This window comes from Mustela lutreola, chromosome 10 (assembly GCF_030435805.1).
Source record: "Mustela lutreola isolate mMusLut2 chromosome 10, mMusLut2.pri, whole genome shotgun sequence".
In the NCBI taxonomy this organism is placed as follows: domain Eukaryota; kingdom Metazoa; phylum Chordata; class Mammalia; order Carnivora; family Mustelidae; genus Mustela; species Mustela lutreola.
Window position 1 is genome coordinate 6,176,187 of NC_081299.1, and position 9,452 is coordinate 6,185,638.

Below are 9,452 nucleotides of genomic sequence, written 5' to 3' on the forward strand. Positions count from 1 at the left end.
TCATATTATCTCTGTTGCAATTTGTTAGCAAAAAGATGACTAAACTGGTGGTTAATTGTCTCAGAGTTTTCATGGGTAATTGTTCAGAGAGCTTTCCAAGTCTTTGGTAACCTGAGACTTTGAAGTTTTGTTTGAATGATAAATGGAACTAAGTTTATTGGACATCTAGGTCTTTCCAAATAGGATAAACTGTTAAGTCATTATTAATGGGCATAGGTTTGTGCTTTTGACTTCTTATTGCAAAGAAACCAAGGATATTTAACTCTGTTGGTAAACATCTAAAGAATTTTGGTGTAATCGTTCCCAGTTGGTTACTCCTTAGTCTTCACTGGAGATGAAGGTTTCTAAAGAAGGCAGAATTTTAAATGACTGATGGGAATGCCTTTTTGCTGAAGGTAAAAGAAGGTAATTTTGTCCTAAATGAGACTGGTTGTTTGGAGAGAAATGGCTTTGGACAAAATCTGAATGAAAAGGAAAGTTGTAGAAAGTTTGTGATGGGAAAACTTTGGAACGTATTTTTTTTTTTTAAAGATTCTATTTATTTATTTGACAGACAGAGATCACAGGTAGGCAGAGGCAGGCAGAGAGAGAGGAAAGGAAGCAGGCTCCCTGCTGAGCAGAGAGCCCAATGCGGGGCTGGAGCCCAGGACCCTAGGATCAGGACCTGAACTGAAGGCAGAGGCTTTAACCCACTGAGCCACCCAGGCGCCCCTGGAACGGAATTTCAGGCGTGGTCAGGACAGACTAAGATCGAAATAGATTTTATTTATTTATTTATTTTTTAAATAGACGGATTTTAAAATACACTGTATAAGAATGAAAGGCTGCTTTCTCTCTGTTCAGAAAGACAGAGTTTTCTCTTTTTTTTCCTTTTTTAAAAATTTTTGTTTTTTTTAAGATTTCATCTATTTATTTGACAGACAGAGATCACAAGTAGGCAGAGAGGCAGGCAGAGAGAGAGAGAGAGAGAGAATGAGAAGGAAGCAGGATCCTTGCTAAGCAGAGAGCCTGATGCGGGGCTCCATCGCAGGACCCTTGGATCACGACCTGAGCAGAAGGCAGAGGCCTTAACCCACTGAGCCACCCAGACGCCCAGAAAGACAGAGTTTTCTTAAATTAATTGATCTGCTGTTAAGAAGAAAATGTAAACAGTTGTTTTCTCTTTGTCTGTCTAGAAAAACCAGTTTCTACAATTTGCCTGTCAGATCTTTAACATCCTAATCCTACTTAGGCATGAGCTTAAAACTTTCAAAGGTTTTAACAAATTTTCACAAGATTTAAATTGTAAATGAAGTCTCTTTAACTCATTAGGCGTTCTCCTTGGTATGCTAAGTTACTCAGGAAGTTACTGCTCAATCAGTAACAGACTTTGGGTGACATTAGGGTAAACGCTATAACTATTCCAGAGGTTCTTTCTATGCAATTCCTAAAGTTTTAATGTTTTGATAAGGTCATCACTTGGTACTTTAATTATCGAAGTGTTGTGTGTCAAAGAGATGACCCGATGTCTTTGCCTGCTCTATGTCATTAGGTCTTTAACCATGTCCATTCTGAGCTTTTGTCATTTATAATTATTCTAATTCCCTTGTAAAATGAGTTTCATCTTCAGGAGATTCACAGAAAGGACTTTTAGGACAAATACAGGTATTCAACCTATTGAAAATCCTAAAACTGGGGTGCCTGGGTGGCTCAGTAGTTTAAAGCCTCTGCCTTTGGCTCAGGTCCTCATCTCAGGGTCCTGGGATTGAGCCCCGCATTGGGCTCTCTGCTCAGCAGGGACCCTGCTTCCTCCTCTCTCTCTGCCTGCCTCTCTGCCTATCTGTGATCTCCTCTGTCAAATTAAAACAAAAAATCTTTAAAATCCTAAAACTGAAATAGGTAAGAATTTCCAGAACGAACTAAAGCTGCGTTCAAACTAAACCAGAATTAGTAACATGGGGCTAAATTAACTAGAACATTATAGTGTTGTGACTTTTGTTTGAAACATTGCTGGCAGGACGCCTGGGTGGCTCAATCTGTTAAAGTGTCGGCCTTTGGCTCAGGTCCTGATGCCAGGGTCCAGGGATCCAGCCCCGCATCAGGCTCCTTATTCAGTGGGAAGTCTGCTTCTCCCTCTACCTGCCCCTCCCACTGCTTGTGCTCTCTCTTTCTCACACAAATAAATAAATAAAACCTTAAAAAAAAAAAAAAAGGAACATTGCTGGTTCTCTAATGTTTGCTCTTGCAGACTAAGGAAACTTTTTCTTAAGATATCTCTGACTTACAGAAATGTAGAAATAGGGGCGCCTGGGTGGCTCAGTGGGTTAAGCCTCTGCCTTCAGCTCAGGTCATGATCCTGGGGTCCTGGGATGGAGCCCCACATCGGGCTCTCTGCTCAGCAGGGAGGCTGCTTCCCTCTCTCTCTCTACCTGCCTCTCTGCCTACTGGTGATCTCTGTCAAATAAATAACTAAAATCTTAAAAAAAAAAAAAAAAAGAAATGCAGAAATACTCATTTGTAAACAAATCAAAGCATTCAAGCTTTCTATCTGAACCTTCTGAAACTCAAAAGGTCTCAGGAAGTTTTCCTTCTTCCATGGCCATCCTAGTCATTTGCCCAAGTTCAAGAAGTTGTTCTTCTTGTAAGAGGACACCATTGGAACCATGGGTTATTATTATTTTATAAGATTTTATTTATTCACTTGACAGAGAGGGAACATAAGCAGGGGTAGAGCGAGAGGGAAAAGCAGGCTCCCCGCTGAGCAGGGAGCCCAATGTGGGGCTCGATCCCAGGACCCTGGGACCACGACCCCGGCTGAAGGCGGATGCTCAATGACTGAGCCACCCAGGCGCCCCAACATGGGCTATTTTACCAAGGCTTTGACTCGAATGTTGTATTTGAGAGAGACATGCATAGACTCAGATGTGACCAGACAGTTTTAAGAGCTAAGTTTGACTTTATGAAACCTGGAGTCATAAAGCCCCTTGGAACTCTTGGCCTGATACCTTGCTTAGAGAGCTCCCAGCAGCCTCACCAGGTGAGTCAAGAATGTCACATCCTGGCAGGTGCAGGAACCTCAAGGGTACTTTGGGGACCTCGAGGACAGGACTCTGCCCCAATCTACAGGTGTTGTGGGCATGTCTGACGGCAAATACTTGGCTCGGCTTCTGGCCTGGAGAGGCCACTCATAGTTCAACCTAGAGATTCCTTATAGGAAATTCAAGCAAAGCAGATTCTAAAACATCTATACGATCACTTGCTGTTCTTGCTGAGCTTATGTAAATAATTAGGTTAAGTTTGTTAAAACTGGACTTGTTTTTCAAATAAATTAGTCCTGATTTGGCTATCTCTGGAAATGAGGCCTATTTTAGAGAGAAAAATTATGTTTCAATAATACACCTTTGTGGATGTTAACTTCTAGATCTGGTTTTTAAATGTTTGTTGTTAACCTAAACTAGAAAACTTGAGGGTAAACTTTAGAGAAATGACCACAGCAACTCATATATAGACAATCTTCTTGCTTGTTGTTCCGCAGAGATAATAACAGAACCCCATGGGCACATAATTATTTCAACAGCTGGGAAGTGGGATTAATTCCCCAACAATTGTATAACCCAACTAGCACCTCGACCAGTTCTGTGTGGTTGGGATGATGACACTGTTCCTAAAAGCCAGAGCATACCCCACTCCAAAGGGTTAACTACGGACTTGTGGAGGTAATGGATGGCCCCACTTCCTTTATGATTGGATTGGATGATGCACTTGGGGATGCCCTTATCTCTTGACAAGTTTTCTCCCACTTGCCAGTAATCTTCTGTAATTAGAATATTAACACTTGGGGCGCCTGGGTGGCTCAGTGGGTTAAAGCCTCTGCCTTCGGCTCAGGTCATGATCCCAGCGTCCTGGGATCGAGCCCCGCATCGGGCTCTCTGCTCAGCGGGGAGTCTGCTTCCTCCTCTCTCTGCCTGCCTCTCTGCCTACTTGTGATTTCTATCTGTCAAATAAATAAATAAATCTGAAAAACAAAAAAAGAATATTAACACTTTACCTCAAAGAGGTCTTCTTAATGGTATTATTTTGTAGTCATATTTATCCTAGAAGCCACCTCTGTTGAGATACAATTACAAGTAAAGGCTTTGGCTAAACAGAGAACAGCCCTCCTGGTAAAAGGAGCCTCAAAGCTCACTGTAGATCAGTCCCTGATGGTCATGATTTCATAGCAGGTCCAGAGTATCTTAGAAACCAAAAGCTGCCAACAGATGATAGGAGGGTGACTTATTAAATATCAGGCTATGCTTATAGATATGCTTAAAATAGTACTTGAAACTTGTCAAACTCTAAACACAGTTACCCTTTCGCCTGGACCTGACCGTTGAACTTCTCCGTAAAGTGTAACTGTTCAGAGGTTATTAATCTTGCTTACTCTACTTGACCAGATGTCAGATGCCCCTGTTGAAAATACAAATGACAGTAGGGTTAAATCTATTCCCAAATAATAGTACTCTGGGCTGCTGACTGTTTGCTCTTGATTGGGTAAGGTGACCTGGCAGCAGATGGCCAGCCAGCTCCAAATGGAACCCACGGGGTATGTGGAACTAACCCATGGCCCCAGCTTCCCCTGCAGTGAAAGGTCTCTGCACCTTAGGTTTTGTCTGGATTCATGGACGCATTCCTCAAACCATCACTACTGCTGCTAATCTCCCCAATTTAAAGCAAAGATGGACACGATCTATTTTTAAATGGTATGATCATTTAACATCCATTTTTGCTCCATCCGTAGGGTTAGAGGATGTCCTCTGGCAGGTAGAAGCCCTTCATAAATGCGCCATGAAATCACTCAGTGATTCACGAAGTCACGTCTCCTTACTTAATATCGAAGTCACACAGATGTACAAGGTGGTCCTACAGAAAAGAATGGCCTTAGCTCTTCTAACAGAAGCAGAGGGCGGCACAGGTGCAGTGATCAAAAGAGAATGTTGTGTGTACATCCCAGATTATCGCAGAAACGTCACAGGACTAATAAAAGATAGGAATGCCCAAAATGAGGCTCTATAAAATCCTTCTTCCTCTCTCAGGGATTCGTTACGTTCCTGGTTTAAAGGAGGATTATGGTCAGCGATTAAAGATCTCTGTTGGGCTTCTCGTTCTTCTAGCCTTACTGATCTTAATGTGTTGCCTCCTTCAGTGTTCCTCTACTTGGTGCCGAGACCCTTTGGCTAAAATGACGTCACGTGGACAGATGAACCTGACCCCTCGCGGAGATGCTTCCATCCTGTCCGTGCTGGACTCAGCTGCCTCCGTCTTTCGTAACTTCCCCCGATATTCCCCAACTGACCTATACTGACCCAGAGGTGGGGACAGCTCGACGCCCCTATTCCGCAGGAAGAAGGGACAGAAGATGACACCTTCCACCTTTAACAACCTTAAAGATTCAAGGGTCAAAACTGTTCAAGGGGGAAATGATGAGGGGATAGAAGGGAAGCTGAGGACAAAATAGAAGCTGACACCCTGCACCCCTCCCCGCCATGGGCCGTATGTGACATTCCTCAGGCACTCCTGGCTACCCTAAAGGAAAAACCAAGAGTTGACCTGTAGAGATCCCAATCCTGTACGACTGGAGTCTCCCTCCGTTCACAAATGTCCTAGTGATTTGCAAGGAAAAGGCTTTCTTATCAATAGTCTAACTTCCAGAGACCCATAACTCAGTCCCTGAAACCCTAACATCGCCCTCCCCTCCATAAAATTGAGGGAGGCTGAGGCGGAAGGAAATGTAAATAAAGTTGAATTTCTTCTAAACCTAAAGCTCTTTGACAAGGATGCGTGATGGAGGAGTGTGACATTCCATCGGGAAACTCATTAGGGGAAAAACAGCCTTGGCTGGACAGTAGCCAAGCCTCCCAGTATCCTGACGGTCTGCTTTAGCATCCCACAGCCCTTCTGAACACCTCTTTGTCCTCACCTCTCCACCCACTGCGTATCTAATCAGCCACTTCTCGGGATCTCAGAACAGCAGCTCTTTCTGCCCACGGGTCCTGTCCCTGAGCTTTATTAAAATCACCTTTTTGCACCAGAAACATCTTAAGAATTCTTTCTCAGCTCTGGGCCTCAGTTATATTCTAAAACTTTATGACAGGTGTTACAGGCATGTCTGATGGCAAGTGTTGGCTTGGATCCTGGCTTAGAGAGGCTACTGAAATTTCAACTGAGATTCCTTAACGAAAAATTCCAGCAAAGTGGATTTTGAAAGATCTATGTCATCTCTCACTATTTTTGCAGAGCTGATGTCAATAATTAGGCTAAGTTTGTTAAAATGGGACTTGCTTTACAAATAAATTAGTTTGGAGTTGGCTATCTCTAGAAATAAGGATGATTTTAGAGAGAAAAAAGTTATTTTTCAGTAACACATCTTTGCAGATGTTAAATTCTACCGTCTTTGAATGTTTCCTAAGCGAGACGACTTGAGGTAAACTTCCGAGAAACAGCTCGCGTACAGGTAATCTTCATGCTTGTGATTCTGTGGGGATAGTAACAGGACCCCCTGGGCGTATCGTCGTTTGAACAGCTGGAAAATGGCATGAATATAACTCAGCTCTCACCCTAACCAGTTCTGTGTGGCTGGGAAGACAAAATTGTGCCTTAAAAGCCAGAGCGTATGTAGCACCTGGGTGGCTCCGAGTGTTAGGTGGCCAGCTCTTGATTTGGGCTCAGGTCACGACCTCAGAGCTCCAGGATTGAGCCCCGAGGAATCTCTGCTTGAGATTCTCTCTTCCTCTGCCCCCCACCCCACCTCTGAACCGGAAGAGGATTTTCTCAACTCTCAAAGGACTCTTATTTGGGCTCTGTTTGTTTTCTTTTTGTTACTCTGATCAGGTCTCTCTCCACCTGGTACCCAGACTCCTTCACTGCGGTAACTTCAAGCTGACAGATGGTCCTTTCCACTGGGGAAGATCCGTGCAAGCACTCTGGATTCAGCTGCCTCTGCCTTCCGTAACTCGTATGCGGATCTGTCCCCAGCTGACCAATGTTGACCCATAGGTAGGGACGCCTCTACCCCCCCCCCACACACACACACTCCCATTCAGCAAAATGAAGTTACAGAAGATAAGACCTTCCTCCCACAGCAAACTGAAAGACTTAAGGGTCAAAATTATTCAAGGGGGATGGACGTGGAGAAGAAAGGTAAAAGAAATACAGATCAAATTAAATCTCTTGTGATTTACAGCCCATTGAGAAGCACTTGGGACAGGCAGTGACCTTCCTAAGGGGCCCAGCCAAGTTGATGGTAATACTTTGGCAAAAGGCAACCTTAATATTAACCCCCCCTCCAGGACGCTGGAAGTCTCCTTTGACATATGACAATCTGGAAACTTCCTTTGTCCTTACTCACCCCAGGTCTACAATCAGACTCGCCTCACAACTGAGGATCAGCTCTTTCTGACCCCAGGGGTCCTGTTCCCGTACTTTCATAAAACCACCTTTTTTGCACCGAAAATGTCTCAAGAATTCTTTCTTGGCCATTGAGTCACAGTCCCCAGTTGAAGCCACATCAGTGAGACTTCAGGAAATTCTAGCTATAGCTGCTAAGAATGTCCTGACCTCCTCACGGTGGGCACCCTTACTTCGTGGAGCCTGGATTCGGGACTCTTGCTTCAATAAGTATTTCGGGGGGGGGGGTTGGTTGGTTGATTTGGACCCACATGATTCATTCAGAAAGCAGTTCACTACTTCCCCAGAGTTTCTCACCTGCTAGGTGTGTGTGCTGGGCTGGCCCGGATAGAGGCTGGCTATATGCCAGGAACGGGGCAGTCTCTGGGAGAACATGCTGCAAGAGTCATCTCTGTAGACACTGTGGCATCCCAGAGGTCTCTTTAGAAGGCCGTGGACCAGAGGGAGGTGACCTTGGGGCTGTCAGCTGGTTAAGGGCAGAAGTGAAAGGCCAGGCAAACAGGGAAAGAAGGGGCTTTCGCAGGAGAGCCAACAGCAAGGGGCATGCCTGGAAATCTGAGGTTTAATAAGAAATATATATCGGATCTTAGCTTGACTCCGAGAGTACAGATCCTAAAGTCCTTGGAATTTCCCAAGTGTTGAGAGTGGTAAAGGCATCTTTATGTCCTAGTGGTGACTTTTGGAAAAGCCCCTATATAACCTAGAGATGGGCTATTGTGTGCCTGTAATGACGCTTCCACAAAATCTCAGAGGACGGGGATCTGAAGGGCTTCTGAGTTGGTGAACACGCAGAGGTTCGGGGGGAGTGGTACCCTTCCCCCGTGCCTTGCCCCATGCATCTCTTCCACCTGGCTGTTGCCCAGTTACAGCCTTTTATCATCAACCAGTAATCAAGGAGGTAAAGTAAAGTGTTTGAGTCCTGTGAACCACTCCAGCAAATTCATGACCTCCTCTGGGGAGGGGGTCATGGGAACCTCTGATCATGGCTGGTTGGTCAGAAGCACAGGTCCCTTGAGACTGTCATCTGAGGGGGGATGGGGGGGCCGGTCCTGTGGGACGAGGCCCTTCACCAGTGGGACCTGATGCTGTCCCCAGGGAGAGAGTGTCAGAATTGAATTGAATTATCAGACTCTCAGCTGGCGTCCGAATTGCTTGTCGGCAGTAAGACACATGCACATTGCAAGCATGGACCGGCCTGCTGTTTGCAGGGGTGGTGGTGGGGGGGGACACGGGGACAGGTGCCAGAGCACGCTGGAGGCTGGCCTCTTCCTGTGGCCCCTGTGGTTCAGTCTGGAGTCTCTGGGGCAGACTGTGCTGTGGGGGGTGCACAGGACCTCCCCGAGCAGGACGAGGAGGTGGGCAGGAAGGTCAGGGACGAGATGACGAAGGATGACGGACAGGGAGAGGCACATGGTCCCTCGTGAGGGGCGAAGGGTCGCGGGAAGTTTCCTCAGCGTGGGCAGGAGAGAGGCTTCTCCCATTCTCTTACAGATAAACGTGGCGCATCTAGGTTAGAGACTTGGGGGGAAATGCAAAGGAGAGAGTATCTAAAAAAAAAATAAAAAACCGACCCCCCCCCCCCAAGGCCCCCTTGAAACACTTCATCACAGTGATGGCCTGGAAGAGGCAGGACAAGGCACTGCTCTTTCAGGACGATTGAAGTTTGTGCTTGTTGCTTCTTTATAGCAAAATTAATGTAACCAAGAGGCAAGCCATTTCTAGGGGCTAGTCAGTGTATTTTCAATTAGTTAATCTTATGAGGACTGATTCTTAGAAAGATTTAGGTTCACAGTGCAAGTGAGGGGCAAGTGCCGAGGTCGCCCGTATACCCCGACTTCCACACACGCGTGGCCTTTCCCGTTACCGACACTCTCCACCAGAATGCTGTGCTCGTGACCTTGGACGAACCTATTGGGCAAATAGTCATCAAGTGTCTGTATGAGCACGTTAGGGTCCCTTCTTGGTGTTGGACATTGAGTGAGTTTGGACAAATGTGTATTTTTTAAATAAAGGTTTTATTTATTTAT